Raw genomic sequence first — 13,217 nt, forward strand, 5'->3', positions numbered from 1 at the left:
TGGGAGCCAGGGTAGGGAAGTGACAAGGACCCTGCTCTCTGAGTACCAGGGATCTGCGTACTGATTGATTGCTTCTTCTGACCACAAATGTGCAGATACACAGGCAGGCAGTCATTATTACAGCACACACCCATTGGTCGAAGTGGCTTCTAGAGAATCTAAAGAGACAATCTGTTGTCCCCAATCTCCTTTTATTATTCCCTTTTCTCTTTTTGGATGATTAAGGATGGGGACATTTTATTTTGGACTTTTGTTTTTGTTTTGTTTTCGTCCCTGCCCCATGGCTTGTGAAATTCTAGTTCCCTGACCAGGGATTGAACCTGGGCCCTCAGCAGGGAAAGCACTGGGTCCTTACCACTGAACCACCAGGGAATTCCTAAGGATGGGGACATTTGAAAGCAACCACATATACAGGGGAATTTAGAAAGTCATTCCCCATGCCCAAGAAAAGACATAGTCTCAGAGAGGAACTGAGAAGACCTTAAATTTGTATCTCAGGCTGATACCCAGCACAGAGATACCCTGCAACAATTATTTTATTTTTATTTCTGATATTTATTTATTATTTGGCTTTGCTGAGTCTTTGTGGCAGCATATGGGATCTAGTTCCCTGACCGGGGACCAAACCCAGGCCCCTGCACTGGGAGCTCAGAGTCTTAACCACTGGACCACCAGGGAAGCCCCAACAATTATTTTAAAAAAGAAAGAAAGCAAAGAAGGAAGGAAACACTGGAGAAGAGAGTCTGACTTCAAGAGTTACATTACAAAATTCAAACATCTAGTTTCCAGCAACAACAACAGATCAGAAGACATACAAAGACACAGGAAAGTCTGGTCCATTCAAAGGAAAACATAAATTGATAGAAACTTTGTGACTTGCTAGAAAAGACTTTAAAACAACTGTCTTCAAGATATTCAAAGAACTAAAGGAATATAAGGACAGAAACAGGAAAATAATAATCGAACAAAATGAAAATGTCAGTAAACAGAGAGCATAAAAAGGAACCAAAAGGAAATTCTGTATCTGAGAAGTACAATAACTGAAATGAAGAATACACTAGAGGATTTCAAAAGTGAATTTGAGCAGGGAGAAAAAAGAATCAGCACACTTGAAGATAGGAAAATGAAAATGATTGAGTCTGAGGAATGAAAAGAAAAAGACTGAAGAAAAGTAAACAGAACCTACGGGACCAAAATATGCATTGTGGGAGTCTCAGAAGGAGAAAAAGAGAGAAACGGGCAGAGAGGTTAACTGAAGAATGGCTGAAAACTTCTCGACTTTGATGACAGACATGATTGGAAACACTCAAGAAGACGCTCACCAAGGCATTATATTCAAAATTTCAAAACACTAAGACAAAGAGAACTTGAAAGCAGCAAGAGAAGCAAGTCATAGCATAGAGAAATGCCCACTAAGATTTCTCATTAAAAACTTTAGAGGCCCGAAGGCAGCTGGTTGATATATCCAAAGTGTTGGTGAAAAAAAAACAACCCACACTGTCAATCAAGAGTCCCATATATAGGAAAACTATCCTTCAAAAATGAAGGCAGGGGACTCCCCTGGTTGTCCAGTGGCTAAGACCCCACACTTCCAGTGCAGGGGGTGCAGGGTCACTCCTTGATTGGGGGATTAAATCCCACAATCTTTGAGGCCAAAAAAATGAGAGCAAATTAAGATATTCCTAGATAAAAGCTGAGAGTGTTCATCACCACTAGATCAGTCCTCCAAGTTCTTCAGGCTGAAATAAAGGACATTAGATAGTATCTCAGTCATATGAAGAAATAAAGATCTCCGGTAAAGGTAAACACATTCAGTTCAGTTCAGTCACTCAGTCGTGTCCGACTCTCTGCGACCCCATGAGCTGCTGCACGCCAGGTCTCCCTGTCCAACACCAACTCCCAGAGCCCACCGAAACTTCTGTCCATTGAGTTGGTGATGACATTCAATCATCTCATCCTCTGTCGTCCCCTTCTCCTCCTGCCCTCAATCTTTCCCAGCATCAGGGTCTTTTTAAATGAGTCAGCTCTTCGCATCAGGTGGCCAAAGTATTGGAGTTTCAGCTTCAACATCAGACCCTCCAATGAACACCCAGGACTGAGCTCCTTTAGGATGGATTGATTGGATCTCCTTGCAGTCCAAGGTACTCTCAAGAGTCTTCTCCAACACCACAGTTCAAAAGCATCAATTCTTCGGCGCTCAGCTTTCTTCACAGTCCAACTCTCACATCCATACATGACCACTGGAAAACCATAGCCTTGACTAGACGGACTTTTGTTGGCAAAGTAATGTCTCTGCTTTTAAATATGCTATCTAGGTTGGCCATAACCTTCCTTCCAAGGAGTAAGCGTCTTTTAATTTCATGGCTGCAATCACCATCAGCAGTGATTTTGGAGCCCCCAAAAATAAAGTCTGACGCTGTTTCCACTGATTCCCCATCTATTTCCCATGAAGTGATGGGACCAGATGCTGTGATCTTAGTTTTCTGAACATTGAGCTTTAAGCCAACTTTTTGACTCTCCTCTTTCACTTTCATCAAGAGGCTCTTTAGTTCTTCTTCACTTTCTGCCATAAGGGTGGTGTCATCTGCATACCTGAGGTCATTGATATTTCTCCTGGCAATCTTGATTCCAGCTTGTGTTTCTTCCAGCCCAGCGTTTCTCATGATGTACTCTGCATATAAGTTAAATAAGCAGGGTGACAATATACAGCCTTGACGTACTCCTTTTCCTATTTGGAACCAGTCTGTTATTCCATGTCCAGTTCTAACTGTTGCTTCCTGACCTGCATACAGGTTTCTCAAGAGACAGGTCAGATGGTCTGGTATTCCCATCTCTTTCAGAATTTTCCACAGTTTATTGTGATCCACACAGTCAAAGGCTTTGGCATAGTCAATAAAGCAGAAATAGATGTTTTTCTGGAACTCTCTTGCTTTTTTGATGATCCAGCGGATGTTGGCAATTTGATCTCTGGTTCCTCTGCCTTTTCTAAAACCAGCTTGAACATCTGGAAGTTCACGGTTCACATATTGCTGAAGCCTGGCTTGGAGAATTTTGAGCATTACTTTACTAGCATGTGAGATGAGTGCAATTGTGCGGTAGTTTGAGCATTCTTTGGCATTGCCTTTCTTTGGGATTGGAATGAAGACTGACCTCTTCCAGTCCTGTGGCCACTGCTGAGTTTTCCAAATTTGCTGGCATATCGAGTGCAGCACTTTCATAGCATCACCTTTTAGGATTTGAAATAGCTCGACTGGAATTTCATCACCTCCACTAGCTTTGTTCCTAGTGATGCTTTCTAAGGCCCACTTGACTTCACGTTCCAGGATGTCTGGCTCTAGGTGAGTGATCACACCATCGTGATTATCTGGGTCGTGAAGATCTTTTTTGTACAGTTCTTCTGTGTATTCTTGCCACCTCTTCTTAATATCTTCTGCCTCTGTCAGGTCCATACCATCTCTGTCCTTTACCGAGCCTATCTTTGCATGAAATGTTCCTTTGGTATCTCTAATTTTCTTGAAGAGATCTCTAGTCTTTCCCAATCTGTTGTTTTCCTCTATTTCTTTGCACTGATCGCTGAGGAAGGCTTTCTTATCTCTCCTTGCTATTCTTTGGAACTCTGCATTCAGATGGGAATATCTTTCCTTTTCTCCTTTGCTTTTCACTTCTCTTCTCTTCCCAGCTATCTGTGAGGCCTCCTCAGACAGCCATGTTGCTTTTTTGCATTTCTTTTCCATGGGGATTTTCTTGATCCCTGTCTCCCGTACAATGTCACGAACCTCTGTCCATAGTTCATCAGGCACTCTGTCTATCAGGTCTAGTCCCTTAAATCTATTTGTCACTTCCACTGTATACTCATAAGGGATTTGATCTAGGTCATACCTGAATGGTCTAGTGGTTTTCCCTACTTTCTTCAATTTAAGTCTGAATTTGGCAATAAGCAGTTCATGATCTGAGCCACAGTCTGCTCCTGGTCTTGTTTTTGCTGACTGTATAGAGCTTCTCCATCTTTGGCTGCAAAGAATATAATCAATCTGATTTCGGTGTTGACCATCTGGTGATGTCTACGTGTAGAGTCTTCTCTTGTGTTGTTGGAATAGGATGTTTGCTATTACCAGTGCGTTCTCGTGGCAAAACTATATTAGCCTTTGCCCTGCTTCATTCTGTACTCCAAGGCCAAACTTGCCTGTTACGCCAGGTGTTTCTTGTGCCATTCAGATGCCATTTTCTGAATGTTGAGCTTTAAGCCAAGTTTTTCACTCTCCTCTTTCACTTTCATCAAGAAAACACATAGGCAATTATAAAAACACATAATATTGCTGGAATTTTGGTTTGTAACTCCACTTTCTATCTTTATATGATTTAAAAAGCTAATGAATAAAAAAAAATTATTAGCCTGTGTTTGGACACATAATGTATAAAGATGTAATTTCTAGCAGCAATAATGAAAGGTGTGGTAAAAAAAATTTGATAGGATGCTACTGAATTTAAAAAGATATAAATTTGAGTTAGAGTTTTTAAACTTTGGGATGCAATCCTGCTGCTGCTGCTGCTGCTGCTGCTAAGTTGCTTCGGTTGTGTCCGACTCTGTGTGACCCCATAGATGGCAGCCCACCAGGCTTCCCATCCCTGGGATTCTCCAGGCAAGAACACTGGAGTGAGTTGCCATTTCCTTCTCCAACGCATGAAAGTGAAAAGTGAAAGTGAAGTGCTCAGTCGTGTCCAACTCTTCGAGACCCCATGGACTGCAGCCTACTGGGCTCCTCCTTCCATGGGATTTTCCAGGCAAGAGTACTGGAGTGGGGTGCCATTGCCTTCTCTGGGGATGCAATCCTAAATATCCCTGATTGTTTTGGGTATTACTGACATCTTAACAATATTAAGTCTTCTAATCCATGAACATTGGATGGGTTCTCATTTATGTCTTTCTTTAATTACTTTCAGCAGTGTTTTGTAGTTTTTATTGTACAAGTCTTTCATCTCCTTGGTTAATTCCTAAGTAGTTTATTTTGATAATACTGTAATTGGAATTGTGCTTTATTTCCTTTTCAGATTGTTCATTGTTAGTGTATAGAAATGAAACAGATTTTAGTGTGTTGACTTCGTATTCTGCTACTTTGCCGAATTCACTTATTAGTTCTAATAGTTTGTCTAACTATTGTTTGTTTTGGGGGAATTCTTAGCGTTTTTACTTGCTTAATTGCTCTGGCTGGAACTTCCAATACTATGATGAATAGAGGTGTTGAAAGCAGAGCAGCTATCCTTGCCTGGTTTATGATCTTAGAGGAAAAGTTTTCAGTCTCTCACCATCAACCTTCCCTGTGGGCTTTTCATTTATATCTTTTATTACGTTAAGGTAGTTTCCTTCTTTTTTAAAAAAGCAGGTTTATTTATTTAAGGCTGTGAGGGGTCTTTGCTGCTGCACGAGGGCTTTCTGCAGTTGCGGTGAACAGGGGCTACTCTTCATTGTGATGTAAGGCTTCTCATTGCAGTGGTTTCTCTTGCTGTGGAACATGGGCTCTAGGCACTTGGGCTTCAGTAGTTGCGACTCACAGGCTTAGTTGTCCTAAGGCATGTGTGATCTTCCCAGACCAGGGATTGAACCTGTTCCTGCATTGTCAGGGGGATTCTTTACCACTGAGCCACAAGGAGAGCCCCTGAGGTAGTTAACTTCTATTCCTAGATTGTCACTTGTTTTTATCACGAAAAAGTGTTGAACTTTACCAAATGCTTTTTATGCATCAGTCAAGATATATTATGTAGATGTTTTCCTTCATTCTGTTAATATGGTATACACTCACCAATTTTTGTGTTGAACCATCATTTCATTCCAGGAAGAAATCTCACTCAGGCCTGATGTATAATCCTTTTAGGGGCTTCCTGGGTAGCTCAGCCGGTAGAGAATCCGCCTGCAAAGCAGGAGACCCCAGTTTGATTCCTGGGTCGGGAAGTTTCCCTGGAGAAGGAATAGGCTACCTACTCCAGTATTCTTGGGCTTCCCTGGTGGCTCAGATGTAAAGAATCCACCTGCAATGCGGGAGGCCTGTGTTCGATCCCTAGGTTGGGAAGATCCCCTGGAGGAGAGCATGGCAACCCACTCCAGTATTCTTGCCTGGAGAATCCCCATGGACAGAGGAGCCTGGTGGGATACTACAGTCCATGGGGTTACAAAGAATCAGACATGACTGAGTGACTAAGCACATAATCATTTTCATATGTTTCTGAATTAGTATATTAGTATTTTATTGAGGACTTTAGTTTCAATGCTCATAAGGATAATTTTGAGAAGAATTATATTAGTTCTTATTTAAATGTTTGGTTGTGTCAACCAGTAAAGCCATCAGGTCTGGGGATTTTACTGTTTGGAAATTTTGTGTTTCTGATTCAATCTCCTTATTAGTTATAGCTCTATGCAGATTTTTTATTTCTTGGCCATTTAGTCTTGGTAGGCTTTGTGTTTCTTTTGTTGTTGTTCAGTTGCTAAGGCATGTCTGACTCCTTGTGACCCCATGGACTCCAGCACGCCAGGCTTCTCTGTCCTTCACTATTTCCCAGAGTTTGTTGAAACTCATGTACTGGAGCTTCCCAGGTGGCGCTAGTGGTAAAGAACCCACCTGCCAATGCAGGAGATGTAAGAGACTTGGGTTTGATTCCTAGGTCGGGAAGATCCTCTGGAGGCGAGCAAGTCAACCCGCTCCGGTATTCTTGCCTGGAGAATCCCATGGACAGAGGAGCCTGGTGGGTTTCAGCCAATAGGGTTGCACAGAGTTGGACACGACTGAAGTGACTTAGCACAGCACGCATGTCTGATGAGTCAGTGATGCTCTCCAACCATCTCACTCTTTGTTGCCCTCTTCTCCTCCCACATCAGGGCCTTTTCCAATCAGTCAGCTCTTTGCTCAGGTGGCCAAAGTTTTGGAGCTTTAGCTTCAGTATCCATCTTTAGCTTCAGTATCAATCCTTCCAGTGAATATTGAGGGTTAATTTCCTTTAAGATTGACTGGTGTGATCTCCTTGCTGTCCAAGAGACTCTCACGAGTCTTTTCCAACACCACAGTTCAAAAGCATCAATTCTTTGGCACTCTGCCTTCTTTATGGTTCAACTCTCACATCCATACATGACTATTGGAAAAACCATAGCTTTGACTAGACAAACCTTTGTTGGCAAAGTGATGTCTCTGCTTTTTAATATGCTGTCTAGGTTTGTCATAGCTTTTCTTCCAAGGAGCAAGCGTCTTCTAAGTTCATGGCTGCAGTCACTGTCTGCAGTGATTTTGGAGCCCAAGAAAATAAAATCTGCCCGTTTTCATCTTTTCCTCATTTATTTGCCATGAAAATGACGGGACTGGATGCCACGATCTTCGTTTTTTGAAAGCTGAATTTTAAGCCAACTTTTTCACTCTCTTCTTTCACCTTCATCAAGAGGCTCTTTAGTTCCTCTTCAATTTCTACCATTAGAGTAGTATCATCTGCATATCTAAAGTTGTTATTTCTCCCAGGAAATCTTGATTCCAGCTTGTGCTTTATCCAGCCTGGCATTTTGCATGATGTACTCTGCATATAAGTTAAATAAGCAGGGTAACAATATACAGCCTCAACGTACTCCTTTCTCAATTTGGAACCAGTCCGTTGTTCCATGTCTGGTTCTAACTGTTACTTCTTGACCTGCTTACAGGTTTCTCAGGAGGCAGGTCAGGTGGTCTGATGTTCCCATCTCTTTAAGAATTTTCCACAGGACTGTGTTTCTAGAAACGTACATTTCATCTAGGTTATCTAGTTTGTTTGTACAGTTATGCATACCGCTGTTATAAACCTTTTTATTTCTATGGAAAACAGGAGTATCCCCATTTCCATTTCTGATTTTAGTAATTTGAAAATTCTCTATTTTTTTCTTATTCATTCCAGCTAAAAGTCTATCAGTTTTGTTGATCTTTTAAAAATAGGCAACTTTGGTGCTGCGGGGAAGGGATAGTTAGTGAATTTGGGAAGGTCATGTACTGTCTGCTGTATTTAAAATGGATGACCAACAAAGACCTATAGTGTAACACTTGGAACTCTGCTCAGTGTGCCAGCCTGGATCGGAGGGGTTTTTCGGGAGAATGGATACGTGTATATGTATGGTTGAGTCCCTTCGCTGTTCACTTAAAACTACCACAACATTGTTAATTGACTATACCCCAAAACAAAATGTTTTTGGTGTTGAAAAATAAATAAAAATTAAAAAAAAAGAAAAACAGGCAACTTTGGGCTTCATTTATTTTTTTTCTGTTATCTTCCTATTCTCTATTTTGCTTATCTCTGCTCTGGTTTTTATTACTTCCTCCCTTCCATTAACTTCATATTTCGTTGGTACTTTTTCCAGTTCCTTAAATTCTAAAGTTAGCTTGTTGATTTGAGATCATTGTTTTTTAATGTAAGCATGTATAGCTATAAATCTCCTTCTTAGCACCACGTTGCTGTGTCTCTTACGTTTCAGTATGATGTGGGTGGTTTATTTTTATTTAGGCCACATTCCATGGGATGCAGGATCTTAGTTCCCTGACCAGGGATTGAACCCCTGCCCATTACAGTGGAAGCATGCAGCCCTAACCACTGGATCACCAGGGAATTCCTCTATTTTTAAAATGATTTGTCTCTGCTGCTGCTGCTAAGTCGCTTCAGTCGTGTCCGACTCTGTGCGACCCCACAGACGGCAGCCCACTAGGCTCCGCCGTCCCTGGGATTCTCCAGGCAAGAATACTGGAGTGGGTTGCCAGTTCCTTCTCCAGTGCATGAAAGGGAAAAGTGAAAGTGAAGTCGCTCAGTCGTGTCCGACTCCTAGCGACCCCATGGACTGTAGCCTACCAGGCTCCTCCGTCCATGGGATTCTCCAGGCAAGAGTACTGGAGTGGGGTGCCATTGCCTTCTCTCTATTTGTCTCTAGGCATTTCTTAATTTCCCTTGATTTCTTCTTGATCCATCAATTGTGTAACAGCATTTTGTTTAATTTTTAGTTTTCCTCCTAGTTTTACTTCTGTTGTTGGTCTCTAACTTCATTATAGTCAGAAAAGATACTTTGTTGATAGACTTAATCCTATGAACAGAGGAGCCTGGTGGGCTCGAGTCTGTAAGTTCAAGAGTCGGACATGACTGAAGCAACTTAGCACACACATACAGGACAGTGTCCTAACATATCGTTTATCCTGAGAAGATTCCATGTGCACTTGAGAAAAATGTGTATGCTGTTGCTGGGTAAAGGCGTTACGTGTATATTCATTGCATCGATTTGGGTTGTGTTAAGTCTTCTATTTCTCTACTTCTGTCTGCTTGTTCTATCCATTACTGACAGTTCAGTTCACTTCAGTCGCTCAGTCGTGTCCGACTCTGTGACCCCATGAATTGCAGCACACCAGGCCTCTCTGTCCATCACCAACTCCCGGAGTCTACCCAAACCCATGTCCATCGAGTTGGTGATGCCATCCAACCATCCCATATATAAAGTCGCCAACTACTACTATGGGTCATCTATTTCTCCCTTCGATTGTCAGTTTTTCCTTCATACATTTTGCTGGTCTGTTATTAAGTGTGTCATTGTTCATCTTGTATTGAAACTCTTAACACACAAAGTCTTAGTCCCATAAACTTTTTTGATTTAAACTCTATTTTGTCTGACATTAGTACAGCCACCCCTTATTTCATTATCATGGAATATCTTTTTCCACTCTTTCCATCTTTCTGTGCTTGAATCTCACGTGTGTCTTTTGTAGATGGCTTGTTGTTGGGTCATGTGTTTTTATTCATTCTGCCAATCTCCGTCTTTTGACCGGGCAGCTTCGTCTATTTACATTTACAGTATTACTGTGAGTAGGGACTTCATTCTGTCACTGTGCTACTTGTTTTCTTCCTGTATGTCTCATAGCTTCTTGTCCTTCACTTCCTGCCTGCCGTTACTATTGTCTTTTGCATTTGAAAAAAAAATGTTTTTGCAATTAAATGCTTAAATTTCTTTGTGGTTTATTTTTTTGGCCACACTTTATGGCATGTGAAATCTTAGATCACCAACCAGGTATCGAACCTGTGACCCCTACACTGGAAGCACAAAGTCTTAACCACTGGACACCAGGGAAGTCCTCATTGCCATGTATCTAGAGCTATTTTCTTTTGTGGTTATCATGGGCACTACATATAACATCCTTAAGTTATAACACTCTTAATTTGAACTTATACAATTTTCACTAACAAAATCTCTTTTCCTTTATAGCTCTACCCTACCCTCAATCCCTAACTGTATCTGACGTCACAAAATAACATCTTTATACAGTGTAGTGCCCTCAAACATAACAAACCAGTTATAATACTAGCTTTTAGATTAGTAATTGTTTTTAATGTATCATTTTCTTAAACCATGTAGAAAACTATTACAAAGCACTGTTAACAATACTAGCTTTTTAACGTTCCATGTATTTACCTTTATTGGGATGTTTCTTTTTTTCAGCTTTATTGTCTAGTGTCCTTTCGCTTTACCCTGAAGAAATCCCTTGAGCATTTCTTGCCAGGCACATCTAGTGGTAAAGCACCTCAGCTTTTGTTTATCCAAGAATGTTTCAATTCCTCCCTCCTTTTTGAACATTTTTGACAGTATTGTATTCTTGGTTGACAGGCTTTTTCTTTTAGCATTTTAAAAATAGATCAACTCACTGCCTTCTTGTCTCCAAGATTCCCGATGCAAAATCTGTTATGTTATTGGGGGCCCTGTATGAGTTGCTTCTCTCTTAATGCCTTCAAGATCTCTTTACCTGTCAAAAATTTGATTGTCTCTGGTGGCTGTTTATCTTACTTGGAACTTAAGTCTCTCGGATGTTTGTGGAGCCTCCTTCATTTCCTTAGGGACCTTCTCAGCCATTATTTCTTCAAATATTCTCGCCCTTTGAGCTCTCTTCCTCTTCTGAGACTCCCACAATGCATGTGTTCCTCTTCATGGTGTTTCACAGGTCACTTAGGTTCTACTTTTATAAAAAATTTTTTTTGTCAATAATTTCCATTGGCCTCTTTTTTAAGTTTCCTGACTCTTGTGTGTGCCCAAATGCTGCCTTAAATCCCTCTAGCGAATTTCTCATTTTAGCTATTGTACTTTTCGACGCAACTCCATAATTTTTGTTTTCTTTTCTATTTGACATTTTGTTTAAGACATCATCTTCTTGACTTTCTCATCTTTAGCTCCTTGATGTCCCTTGTGTTGTTACCTATAGCTTGGCCACCAGTCTGATTTTTCTTTCACACCAAATGCTACTCTGAAGTCTCTATCTGGCTCCATCATTCAGGTCTCCCAAATGGCCCAGAGAATGTTATTAAACTCGGGGACTTCTCCACTCACATCCTCTCAGGAAACCTTCACCAACAGCCACTCACAGCCACTAACCACAGCTATACAAGGCCACCCCTCTCAGGTGACCTCCAGTAGCTTCCCAAAGGCCAACCGTGCCTCCATCAGACTGTGAGATCACCTCGGCAGGACCCATGTCCTGCCCCTCTTGCCTCCCACACAGGGAAACTGAAGTGCTGGTCACTCACGGAAGGGCAGAGTCCACCTGCTGTTAAACTGGTGGTATGAGGTGGCTGGTGAGCAGATGTCCTTTACACAGAAATTAGGTTCCAGTGAAAAGTAACCTGTTATAGATATATCCAAGGACCAGGGTTTCTCTGGCTCCAATCACAAATTCCCATTGTGAGGTAGCCTTTGGCAGACGTGTTTAAAATCCACGGCCCCCCACCCCTTCGTTCCCAGGTACATTTAACCGGAGCTGCCAGTGAAGCTCATCGTAGCGGAAGTGACGTCAACCTGACAAACGCTGAAGACCAGTGGAGCCTATCAGATCTGAACTGGGAAGTCTGGAAAACTAGGCATTAGGCAGCTTCAACAGAAACCTGATCGCCATGAAAAAGCCAAATATGAACAGTTTTTGTGCAGCCCTGCACAGTCCATGGGGTCGCTAAGAGTCGGACACGACTGAGAGACTTCACTTTCACTTTTCCCTTTCATGCGCGGGAGAAAGAAATGGCAACCCACTCCAGTATTCTTGCCTGGAGAATCCCAGGGATGGCGGAGCCTGGTGGGCTGCCGTCTATGGAGTCGCAGAGTCAGACACGACTGAAGCGACTTAGCAGCAGCAGCAGCAGCAACAGCAGCAGCAGCAACAGCAGCAGGGCCAGAAAACTCATGGGTAGTGGAGACAGTCAAGAGAAACCTTGAGAGAAGCAGACAGGTGAGCAGCACCCTGGAGGAAATGTTCTTTCTTGCTCAGATTTGATATCATCTGTGTCCACAAGGCTGGACCTGCTGATATCTCTGGATCCGTGCAAGGCCAGGCTTGTGTAATACAACTGTCATAAACCCTTGGGAAACCCTTCCCCACTCCGTGACTTTGGGTTGTCACCAAATGAACTTGACTACACATGACTGCTCATCACATCTGAAACTCCTTTCCGTTGCTCTGTGAGGAATCCAACCCTGCAACCACCTGATGGCTGCTCTGAAGAACCATGTTCACTCAGGCTCTGAAACCTCCTGGAATCCCCTCCTGGGTGGTGCTCTTACCCCAAACAGATCTTTGGCTTAAGGGAAAATTCCATTACTCCTGCACTTTCAGATTCTGCTGCAGGTGGGACAGGAGTTCGGGCTTGTTAATCCTTCCAACCTGACACTGTGCCTTTAGAACAGCCAGGTTGCTTGGGGACCCCAACCTTTCTGAGCTTATGTGCATCCTCGCCTGACCAGTCTACCCTTGAGGCAGTTGCTGGTTTTAAGAGCCAAGGGATATAAATCTCCACTCCATGCCTCTCCATTCCCTCAGTGGCTTAGCACTCCTGTCAGCAGAATACAACTTCCATTCCATTCCTGCAGCTTGTAGACACTCAGCCCTCCAGGGCTCAGCTTCCAGATCAATCCTATCCTCTCCTCCAGCCTCACCACCACCAGGCACTGCATTCAGCTAAGAGGAGCCTCTACTTTTCAGAAGTGCTCCCCTACTTACTCATACCAGGCTAATTACTCTTTGAAATGCTACCTCTTAAAGACATTCCTCAAAGTCCCAATCATTTCCTCCCTCCTCCAGAGTTCCACCCCTGTCCTGTGTGAAGTGGGCACAGGGGTCCTGGTGGCTGAGTGGTTAAGAATCCACCTGCCAATGCTGGGAACTTGGGTTCAATACCTGGTCTGGGAAGATGCCACATGGCAAGCAGTA

At 42.5% G+C, this 13,217-nt stretch overlaps 1 non-coding gene across 1 annotated transcript; it reads right to left on the reverse strand.

Moving 5' to 3' along the window:
• Positions 1–299: 299 nt before the first annotated feature.
• Positions 300–372, reverse strand: TRNAE-UUC (transfer RNA glutamic acid (anticodon UUC)). Its single transcript has one exon. It is a non-coding gene; the product is annotated as a tRNA-Glu (tRNA).
• Between the last annotated feature and the right edge of the window lie 12,845 nt (positions 373–13,217).

Source organism: Giraffa tippelskirchi, chromosome 12 (assembly GCF_054371585.1).
Source record: "Giraffa tippelskirchi isolate mGirTip1 chromosome 12, T2T-mGirTip1v1.2.pri, whole genome shotgun sequence".
NCBI classification, from domain to species: Eukaryota; Metazoa; Chordata; class Mammalia; order Artiodactyla; family Giraffidae; genus Giraffa; species Giraffa tippelskirchi.